General features: G+C 34.5%; 1 protein-coding gene across 1 annotated transcript in view; it reads right to left on the bottom strand.

The window, feature by feature from the left end:
• Positions 1 to 12,434, bottom strand: part of LOC127161561 (uncharacterized) — a 168,771-nt gene that overhangs the window by 131,558 nt on the left and 24,779 nt on the right. The window lies entirely within an intron of this gene.

Raw genomic sequence — 12,434 nt, 5'->3', positions numbered from 1 at the left:
TATTTACTTTTTGTATATTGAATTGAAATGAACAAGAACTATATTATAGATTTCATGCAAACATTACTTCATCTGAAATATTTGTATCAACACTTTTTATTATTTTAAATAATTTCAACTTCAATTATTGGAATTATAACAAATCAATAAAAATGTTACGATTATAATAATACTCCTGTGCTCTTAAATAAACAGTACTTATGTAATAATGCATTTACTAATAATAATAACAATAATATTACAATAATCATATTGCCCTTATATTGCCCATTTAATAATAAAATAAAATTATTTTGTGTAGTAAATTTCACTTTCGCCAACCTAGGGAGGCGAAATAGTGTAGTGATGGGTACTCATGTCACAGCTGACATTATGATTCTTGGATCATGTGTCAATTAATGTGTGGTTATGAGTACATCACATAAGAAAGATTGGTGGGATCTCTAACTTGTAGAACCTCTTCTGTATTATCAACACAAGGAAGACACAAGTTGTAATAAAATAAATTTTATTAACAAAAGATAGACAAGGGTAATCAACAACTACTAAATGAATACCATAAATGGAAAAGGAATAAAGTGCATAAGATGCATAAAATGCAAGTGATAATGTTGGATGTTGCTATGTCAGAGCTACATTATCTAGAAACAAATAAGGTGAAGAACCTTATTATGCATCGAACAAATACGTGTAAGATTTGTTATCAACTGCAAACAGCTACATAATATCTAATGTAAATTAGAAAATCATATACTGATAATATACAACAATGGCAAGGTCTCTGGAAGAGGTTTGGAAGTGATATTTGTGTTCGCTGTGGTTGAGTGAGCAGTCCGGTCTTCCACTGGTTGCGCTGGTGGCAGTACAGTGGGGAAAGGAGTAGGAATCTGTTTCGACAGCCTTGAAGATGAAGCGCTGTAGGATGCTGATCTCCTGGAGCACCAAGGGTCCTAAGATCTGGAACACGCAGATGTGGCCCTGGAGTAGGTGCTGAAGGTCCTTAGCTTGAAACACGCAAACAAAAGTACCTGAAGTGAAGGTTTGCTCGCCGCTTAACCTTGTTGCAAATGTCTGTGTTTCTCCTGCCTCTCTGGGCTAGAGACTCAGAACTTGGTCAATCCACTTTGTCTCTCTAGGATGGAGACTCAGGACGCTGCATCTGTTGTTGTCTCGCTGGACGAAGACTCTGAACGTAGATTATCTCTTTCCTCACAGGCTGGAGTCTCAGAAAGTGGTCGTATCTGCCGCTGCCTCAAAAGCTGGAGACTCTGACTTGTTATCTGTTGTTGTCTCACCCTTGTGGGTCGCAGACTCAGAACTGAGGTTGATCTGCTATCGTCTCACCAGATGGGAGACTCAGAACGTTGGTGCTCTGTTTGTGTCTTTCCCCTATGGGACTCAGACTCAGAACGAAGGTGATCTGTTATCGTCTCACCGGATGGGAGACTCAGAACGAAGGTTTGTTCTGTTTGTGTCTTTTCCTTCACAGGACTCAGACTCAGAACGTAGTTGTTCCTGTTGCTGCCTTCCTGGTATCAGGCCGGAGACTCAGAACGGAGGTTGTCCTGTTAGTGTCACTTCTTTACAAGTAGCAGACTCAGAACAAAGGTTTGTTCTGTTTGTGTCTTTACCTTCACAGGTAGCAGACTCAGAACGAGGTATTCTGTTTGTGTCTTTCCCCTATGGGACTCAGAACGAAGGTGATCTGTTGCAGTCCTTTCCCTTTCGGACTCAGAACTCAGAACGGAGGTTGTCCTGTTAGTGTCACCTCTTTACAAGTAGCAGACTCAGAATGTAGGTGATCTGCTATTGTCTCACTGGATGGGAGACTCAGAACTTGTGTTATCTGTTAACGTCCCCTGGACGTGCCGGAGACTCAAAACTAGGAGTGTCTTTTGGAAGGGTACCTTTATCCCTTTCCAGTGAGGAGGAGTTTGCAATTTGGCGCTTCTCCATTTCCGTGCTGTGATTGGCTGGTTCCAACAGAGTGGAGGGACATGTGGTGGCCCACCCTTCTTTCCTCCTGTGGAATTTATTTGCATAGTCCAAACACAGGGTTAGAAAAGTGTCACTAAAGTTTTACCGGTGCATTTCTCACTTTCCAAACCACAACCAGAATGCATTTGGCAATGTTACGAACACATTAAGTCCAGACATGATGGGAAAAGATTGAACTGTCATGCATGCATTTATTTGTCCATTAACAGCTAAGTTTGTGTAAGATATTGCATTACACGTTGCTGTCACAAGGAATACTTATTTCTCTGAATAAGTATAAGATGCATGTGTTGTAGTGTGTATCAGTTTTAAGGTTTGAAAACATAGTTATAAATGGATTTGGATGGATCTCCATGATCTCTCTTAGTTTCACCCACTGCTGCTGCATCTAGAGGTCGGTCACAGGCCAAACCCTTAGGAATCAGTCTCATGGTGGGTAAATGGCACAAACTGCATTTTGACCAATAGGAAGTTCTGTCCTTCCTGGGCTTTGTACCAAAGTTGTTCATCTTGCCCTCTAAGAGATGTCTGGCTGTTGTCTTGGCATCTTTATCTGATGGCGTTGGACAGTTTGTTTATGTTAGTTCACCAAGATTCAATCACCACTATGGTGATCAGGGAGGGGCCCCCTTGCCATAAACTGGGCCCTGGAATGTGCTGTCCACTACATTTGTCTATTTTAAAAATGTAAATTAAAACAAATATAAGAAATAAAAAAAAGATTGCAATAATCATAATAACAAAATTATCAATAATATTAATTGTAACTCGATTATTCCAATTACATAAAACATATTAATGCAATAATATTACTTCAATATTTTCTTCAACGAAAATTCAATAGATATCTTTATTTAGTAAAAGCCAAAATATTATTATAAGACGATAATAAAATAAAGCTGTTGTAATTGCAATAATAATATTGTAATATAAAGTAAAAACTCAATATTCATTAATAATAATAATAATAATAATAGAATTTAAATACTTTTTTTTTTTACTTTACAGCAACGGTAATGGATTTATCATTTAAATAGTATTAAAGCAAAGCTCATTATTATTATTATTATTGTTGTTGTTGTTGTTTGTTGTTGATTTGTTGTAATTGTTATATTAAAGAAAAATACAATTACTATTTTAGATATTTTAGATATTATTATTATTATATTATTAAATACTCCCTTTTTATTTTATTGTTTTTTTTTTTGCTAATTTCTTAACTTTATTAAAATAAAAAATACATATAAAATAAACAGAAAACAAAATAATATTAAATAGCATACATTTTGTTTATTTATTCCTATTTTTGTTATTATTATTATTATTATTATTAAATACTGAAATTTTATTTTACAGTGCAATATGCAACAGTAATTTAGGAGTTTTTATTTATTTGTGTAATTGGTATATTTACAATAAAGTAAAAATAATACTTTATATAGTATTACTATAAATTGCAATAATAACAATAATAATAATGATAATAATAATTGATATGGATGTACATATTGCAATTACAAAATAATTTATCTTTTAATAATAAAATATAATTAATAATAATAATAATAATAATAATAAATACATTTATTTGTATTTTTCCTTAATATTATAACAATTACAATGAATAATAATAATAATAATAATAATAATAATAATAATAATAGTTGATATTGATGTACATATTGCAATTCCAACATAATTTATCTTTTTAATAAAATAAAACTATTAATAATAACATTAGTAATAACAACAATAAAAAAAATATATATATATTTAACTTATTTAATGTTTTCTTATTATAGCATTTAATTGTATTTTTCCTTAATATGATAGGAAAATAATTAATTAATTAATTAATTAATAATAGTAATAATAATTGATATTGATGTACAATATTATGATCATTTAAATTATAACATGTCTTATTTTTCTTATAATTTAAATTGTAATAATTGCCAAAATAAAATAACGTCATAATAATAATAATAATAATAATTGTATTGTTTTATTATAACAAAGAAATGTTATGATTACTATTACAATAACCCTGTTGCACTGTAAAATAAAGTCAGTATTGTTATTATTATTATTAATATTATTATATACTGACCTTTTCTTTACAGTGCAATAAATTATTGCAATAATACCTTTTTATTTTTTAAATATTATTTAAAATAAAGTAAAACTATATTAATTATATTTTATTCATTAAATTATAGCAGTTACTATTACAATAATCCTGTTGCACTGTAAAATAATATCATTATTATTTTTATATACTCATCTTCTCTTTAAAGTACCATGATTTTTTTAACTGTTAAAATAAAAAAAAAATCAATTTATCTTTTGTTAATAATAACAAGACTTTTGTTTTCAAGAGATTTATTAACGCTTCTCATTACAAATGTGAGAAGATGGTTGGTGTGTGTTACATGTTATAAGCGACTCAAACTCTCTTCGTGCATGAAATAAATTTATTTGAAATGTATTTGAAAACACAGCATGTTTTCCACTGTTTGATTTATTACGTTTATTTGTATTTGTAGAGTTTTTGTCCATACATGTGGATCAGGACATTTTAATCACAGAGGAAAAATCTTTTCAGGTTCGCAAACTTGTAGATTTATTTCTGTCTCACAAACACAAGAGTTTCATCTTGTCAAACTGTAACGCCAAGCCAGCAGAGGGAGCCCTCACCCCAGGACTGCCTGCACGCTCCCTCTGCTGCTTCTACTGCTACTTCCTGTTTGGCAGTATTTAAGGACTCACCATGTGCTCACACAGTTGCGAAGTATTGCCAGTGTAACCTGCCTTACTGAGCGTTGTATATTACTCTGTTGGATTACCTGTTGCTGTTTTGCTTTGTCTCTGGATTACTGAGTTTACGGATCACCCTTGTTTGGATTGTTTGCCTGTGTGGACTGCTTTCAAGGTTTGACCCCGTATATGCCTCATGACTATCGCTCTCTGGATTACCCCTGTTGTTACGTTTGCTGGATTGGACTGATTACTTGGTATTTGACCCACTGCCTGTATAAACTCTCTGCTGCTTGGATCACGTTTGCGCTGTATGTTATTGGACTGCTTTCCGGTATTGACCCTCTGCCTGCTTTAGTGTACTCTGCTTTGTGTTAATAAACTTCCGCATATGGTTTCAACTTCCGCCTCAGCGTCCACGTTACACAAACTCTTCACTGCAGGAGCACAAATCCTGTTCTGTCAATCACAAATCAACAAACTCATTCACTTGCAGTTTTACTGCAGTCAATCTGCTTCAGAACACAATCACACACCACAATCAAACTATATGGACAAACTTTGCACATCTGATAATCAACAATGAGAGTCACACTCTTGTAGCATATTTTCTCACAAATCTTACAGACACTCAACAACTGAAATTATGAGCTTTCTAAAGGTTTTTCATCTAATGTTTCAGATCATGTGACGTTGTGTCTGACATTGAGATCTTAACAGTGAGATTTTGTGCAGTGATATCAGACTGATTCTTCATCTCCAAATTTAAAGACTGTTTGCTATTTATTTTATTTTTAGTGTCTAAATCTTACAGACGTTGTCAAAATGGACAATCAGTTGATTTTGATGACAGGCTATAAAGTAAAAAAAGCATAACTACAACACTGCTGTAATAACTTACAAATTGATGAAAATAAGATTGCATTTTGATTATGTGAAAATTAATGTGTCCACATTTGGAAAACACAAATGAAAATACAATTTGCAATTTCTGTTGAAAATAGTCCAGAATATCCTGCCATATTTATGTCCCATCTACTCCTTATTCCTCTGTATATTTCATGTCTGTATTTGTGTCTGTGAGACTGATCACACTGTGAGGAGAGTCGTGGTCTTCAAGGACTCTTCCGGTTCTTCTTTCTCAATTTGTTCCTCACATGATCCTCCTGCTCCATCATCTGCTCCAGCAGCATCTGATCATCTGCATTCAGAAACGATACTGAGACGTCCCGCACCGCTCTGAACTCAGTGCAGTTATTCAGGTGTTTGTTCTCCAGACAGAAGAAGATCCGAACAAAGCGCCTGAAACAGACAACAGATTATGATGATGACTTACTTTACTGTTTACTGATGAAAATTCATGTGCCAAATTCAGGCAAACATTGATAGAGGCTTGATTCATATAAACAGATGCAATAGACAGATCCAGTCTTGGTTTCTGATTGGTCCATAAAGTGTTCCTGTAATGCTAAAATACGAGACAGCTATGATCTGAAAAACCTGTCCATCATTTCAAAAAGGACCTTGACACTTCCACATCTGAGTGAAGGTCTGACCAGGTGTCTGCCTTTGACTATCCTCCTCCCCTCTTCATAGCTGACTGTAAACAAATCCATCATTAAGATGCTTTTAACCTCAAACTGAGTCCCGAGAAAAGCACATGTTGTCTGTGGTTGGATGAGAGAGACAGAGGATGGATTTTTTTTTTTTTAATAGAAGGAGCGTTATTATAAATAATGGACTCAATTTTGAAAGTGACGTTAAAACGTCCTAATGATGGACTCGTTTCTTACAAACACACAGTGTTTGGCTTCTCAAGATATTAAGGGCACAGCTAAATTAAACTGCACAAAAAAAGCTAAAGTAAATCACTGACATAAGTGCAGTAGTGACACAGCAACAAATCTGTCTTGATGTTGCAGTTTGAAGTGCTTGCCCACCTCTCGGCGATAGTTGAAGGTGTTGCTCTTCGCATTGGGCTGATGCAACAGTACGTCAGGACCAAGAGGAATGTTATTGTGACCCTTAAACTGCAACATAAACACAGATGGATGAAATAACATATTAAAATTTGCTAAGGTTGTTATACATGTATTATACAGAGCCCCCAAGGGGACTTGGTGATAAATATAAAATGGGAGGAGTAATTATATTTAATTTTAATGATTTTGAGTTCACTCACAAAAGTTTTACAATAACATTTCTTCCGATCTTTTGTTTGTTTGTTAGTTTTTTTTCCTTTTAGGAGGTCCAACTACTCTTATGTACAAACCATTCAGATGTCATACACACCTCATCTGGAACCTGAAAAACACCAAAACAATTGCATTATTTGATGTATCATTTCACCATAAAATTTAACCACAAAAAAGTTAATTAGTTGTAATGTTCATAGTTATGTCAAAGTATAAGTGCGTTCCAGATTATTATTATTAACATTTCAAGACAGATCTACCATGAGCTCAGAGGCTGTTAATCAATATTTCAGCTTCATTTAGGAAATAAATCTTTAGCCGAACTCCAGATGAAGAACTACACTAATCATGAGAGAGAATTGGTAATGTTGTCTCCAGTAATAATAGTATTACTGATTGTATGTAACCAATTAGCTTATAGATAGCAAAGCCAATGGAATTCGACTCTCGTCCAAACCGCTTGTCTTTACGAAAATCTTTCTGCATCAGATCCACAAGGATCGTGCAGCTGTCCTCTCCATCATGAGGATCATCATCTTCTTCATCCAGCTTGATTACAAACTGAGGGTTTGAGCAAAATGTTGCTGGGGAGGAGGAACCAAATGATCAGACGGTGGTTAAAAAACTAATTTAAGGGTCATTCTATAATTAAGGGTACATTTAGAATTTGACAGTGTGAAGAAAAAAAGTTTTCTTTTTTCCCAAAAACCCAAACATGACTTTACATAGCTCCTTTGAATCTATATTTTATGAAGTGCTATATAAATAAAGTTGATCTGTAGGAATATGTGCATAAAATACCATCTGTATTTGCTACTGCCCACCATGTTACCTTTACTGGGTAACACAGTTGACAGGTAACTTAGTCGACATTTTTAGTGTTTTGGGCCTATACTCAACATGGAAGCCTAGAACTACTGAGCATATGGTATGTTTAGAAATATAATATTTGTGTAACACTGTTGACAGTCAATTAATCCACTCTTGCACAGGTTTGCTAGTTTAACCAATATTCGGGGAAAAAGAGAGAACATAACTTCTACTGTTTCGTGTTTCATTCATGTGCTTCTAGAGGAAATATCATCATACTGTGCAAATTATGCAAGAATGGGACAAACCATTCCTTAGTTGACAATGGTTTTTCGGACAAAAATAAAACAAATTATATCACAATAAACACTTATTATTGTGAAGCAGACACCACAAAACTATGAAATTAATTTATATTTGAGGTCATTTTCATGCTTAAATGCAGAGTAGAATGATTATTACAAAATCTGACAGCTGAATATCAGTTGTATGTGATATGACCATCATTTTTGAACAAAAGATATGGCTTTTTCAACATATAGTAGTGTGATTGGGAAAAATATAATTGTGTACTAGGCAAGGCAAGGCAAGGCAAGTTTATTTATATAGCACATTTCTTACACAGAGGTAATTCAAAGTGCTTTACATAAAAGGAAGTAGAATAATCATAAAAACAATGATCACAACAATAAAACAAAAAATGTAAAATGTAAACACTGATTGATATAATGATTTAAAAATTATTTAAAAATTGATTTAAAATAAATTTAAGACAGTTAAAAACAGAAAATGATTATACATAATGCAATCAGTTCGGATGAAGCACAGTGCTCATTCAGTAAATGCACAGCTAAACAGATGAGTTTTGAGTCTAGATTTAAATGTAGTTAATGTTTTATCACATTTGATCTCTTCTGGAAGCTGCTTCCAACTGCGGGCATCATAATAGCTAAAAGCGGATTCCCCTTGTTTAGTGTGAACCCTTGGTATTTCTAACTGACTCGATCCTAATGATCTGAGTGGTCTGTTAGGTTTATATTCAGTGAGCATATCTGCAACGTATTTAGGTCCTAGGGCATTGAGTGATTTATAAATGAGTAAAAGTACTTTAAAATCAATTCTAAATATAACTGGAAGCCAGTGTAGGGACCTGAGGACTGGTGTGATATGCTCAGATTTTCTGGTTCTAGTCAGAATCCTGGCAACAGCGCTCTGGACGAGCTGCAGTGGCCCGGCCTCCCTTCAGAGCTTCATATGAGCCGTTTACCCTTCAAAATACAGGAGAAATCAGTGCCATTAGTTGGTATATCACGCATATGTGACGTGTTGTATGAACATTGTGTGTTTTGTAGCCTGAGGTTACCAAGCATTTTAGATGACTTTAGTATCTTATTGTCCAGTTTAGGTAAGTAGTAGCAGAATTTATGAAAAAACACACACTTACTTTGCATAGGCCTTTTCCAACAGAGCGCTCCAGAACTCAGAGCACTCTCCTGAATGAACAAACAGCAGCTTCCCATCTTTGGTGGGCAGCTGGTCGTCAGTGACCACATCCACCCATTCACCAAACTGCCAGAACTGAAAAGATGCCAACAACACCAAACAGTCTGATAGTATCACTTTAATTTATTATTGTAATAATAAGGTTATAAATACACAAAAGTCTGAGACCGCTAGTGAAAATAATCCATTTAGCATTTTTTCTAATGTTATATAATTAAATTATAATAAATTATAAATTGTATTATTAACTAGCAATTTGAGTGAAAATTTTATTTAAATTATTTTTAAGATTATAAATTATTTTAGATGGTGTTTTTATTAAATCCTAAAATGCTGTAACTTTTGTTCAGTATGGTCTCAGACTTTTCGATCACACTGCATGTTCTGACCTGAAAGTGAAAAATGCTGGCATAGTTCTTGGTAAAACTCTGTTCATGTGGAACCACACGCTCCAGAAGCTGTCAGAAGAAGAGTCAATGATGCGACAGCTGCCAGCAACCAACAGTCACCAGCAAATACATCAAATGTCATGGGATACTTCTGCGATAAGCTGATTATTTTATGCAAACTGACCTCCAGTGCACTTATGACAGTTACGGTCCTTCAGGATCAACCTGGGCTTCAGTGTTTTGCTCAAAGAGTATCCTGACCATATGTGTCTTGCTCAGTGGTGATGGTCCATGGATTAAGCATTGTGGGGTTTGAACCTACAACCTTCACTTCCAAGTCTCACAATATGTTTTTCCACAAGAAGATATTTGTACTTCATAGTATGAGGCAAATTTAATTAGTGTTGTCTATACTTTGATCTTAACCACTTACCACTGAAACCTGCATGTATTTCATTTCATCCCACACCATTTGTGCTATGATCATAAAACTATAAATAAAATGTTAAATAAGGGTTTCAAAAGAGAGTTTTTCAGTGATGCCATAGAATTACCATTTTTGGTCAGTGAATTTTTTAAAATGTTGATATTATTGTGTTTTTGAGAAATTGTATCATATGAGCCATATATCTGACATAATTTCTGATATAGTGAATATATTTGCTATGTTTGTCTGTGTTAACACCCAAACAACACCTCACCTAAAGCTCCTTGGCAGATGTCTGTCCACTTAGCGCCGTCCTCAATGAACTGAGGGTTTGACCAGAGCTCCTTCAAAAAGGGAAAATGTGAGAACAATTAGAGGTGGTAGTATTAAGATATGTACTGGAACAAATTAATAACAATAGGTTTTATTTGCTCTTCCCAACAGCACATCAAAAAGTATCAACACAATATCATCCTCACATCTAAAGAGACCCTTATGAAAATTAACCACGGTTTTACTACAAATAAAACCAAAAAGCCATGGTTACTCTAGTTACACCATGGTAATCACAGATTAACCATGGTATTTAACTGCATGTCAGTTCTCACGCTGAATGCGAGAAAAGAGCAAAACATCATCATTAATTCAGTGGTAAGAAACAAATGTAATGTTATCCTAATTAAAGTCAAATTTTGTTATTCGTTTATAATGTCCGTAAAAATAAAATTCACAATTTTAAAATCCAGTATTTAGTTGAAGTCATTGTTATATGGTGCCTTAATAAACATAAAATCTGGGTTATTATACTTCTAATCTTACATATTATTGAATCTCATTTAATACTCCTTATGATGGTTAAATGTGCTCTGATTATCTGTGAGGATTAAACAATAGTTTAAAACAAGACATGGTTTGTAGTAATGATTATTGAAGTCCACATCTGTCCGTCTTCCATGCCACGGGACACAGGAGTGCTGATGTACAGCAGCGGTATCGGAGTGAAGAGGTTAGGAGAACGTTCTGGAAACTTTCAGGGAACCTTCTAGGAACATAAACAGAATGTTCCCTATTGGTTAGCCAGAAAGTTTTCTTAACGTAAACAGAATGTTCCCTGTAGGTTAGGGGAACATTCTGGGAACCTACTGGGAACGTTCCGGGAATGTTCCCACAAAAGCTAACAAAAATTGTTAGCTGGGTTACTTTAGCCATGTGTTTCCCTGAAAATAATTGCTCACCTTAGAATGTTCATCAACCAATCAGATTCAAGCATTTAACAGCGCCGTCGTATAAAGAGAGAGTCGGATTCAGCAGGGAAGGTTGGGTCGCAGAACAGGGTTCCTTTGGCCAGAAACTCCTGCTTCAGGCTTTAGTAGTCCTGCTTCTTGAAGAGAATTGCCTTATTGTTTGTTCCCACTCCTTGTGGAGAGCTACTGTATGGAAAAGTGATGAGGGGTGGAGCAGGTGTTGCTTTCACACTGGTATATCATCATGTAACCCTGTGATGCAAAATGAATACACAGTTCTTTAAAGCACATTCCAAAATAATGTTCCAAAATAATGGCATAGTAAGTATTTGTTTTTTTTTTTTTGCTTTTACTTTTCACTTCATAATTCTTTCATTACACAGGCACTTTATGTAATTGGACTGTAACAAGAGTGCTGTAAAGTGTGACTCAATACACTTGCACTTTTTTTTGGCTGTTTTCAGAGTTTTACTTTAGTAAATATGTCTCATGGAAGGTTTATTTTTGGGAGAAACAACAACAACAACAACAATAAAGCATCTGTCATGATCTCTGTATGGAGTGAATTTTGTGCCAATATTCACCAAACAAATCCAACGTTTTGCAAATAAACACAATTTGCTTTGCAAAGAAAAACTTTCAAACAAACACAAAGTGATTTGCAAATACAAAACTCTATCTGAGAGAAAATGCAGAGGTATGGACAAATATATGTCTTGTGTGTTACAACTGTGAGACTCAGTTGCTGTTTTATGAGGAAACTTGGCTTTTCACAAATGCAACTGAGCAACTTCCTTTCCCAAAAACAGCAGATGGTGCTGTCAGTCAATTTATGCTAGTCTCCTGAGACCCAAAACACCCATTTAACTTTTCAGGGAATACAGCAGAACAACATGAGTGGGGAACTGGTGAGTTTCTGTCTTACTATATCTAAAATGAACCATTGAGATGCTTTCACAAAGCGACCCTATTCTACAATGTCAGTGAAATTCACAATACGTGCTGTAAAGTTGTTAGCATGATTAGTTCAAAAATCAGTAGTGACATGGCTAAACATTTAACTATGTGGTCTTTTCCTATAAAAACTGAGCCATTCTCTGTACTTCTTATC

The sequence above is a fragment of the Labeo rohita genome, unplaced genomic scaffold (assembly GCF_022985175.1).
Source record: "Labeo rohita strain BAU-BD-2019 unplaced genomic scaffold, IGBB_LRoh.1.0 scaffold_67, whole genome shotgun sequence".
In the NCBI taxonomy this organism is placed as follows: Eukaryota; Metazoa; Chordata; class Actinopteri; order Cypriniformes; family Cyprinidae; genus Labeo; species Labeo rohita.
This window is presented reverse-complemented; position numbering and strand designations above follow the sequence as displayed.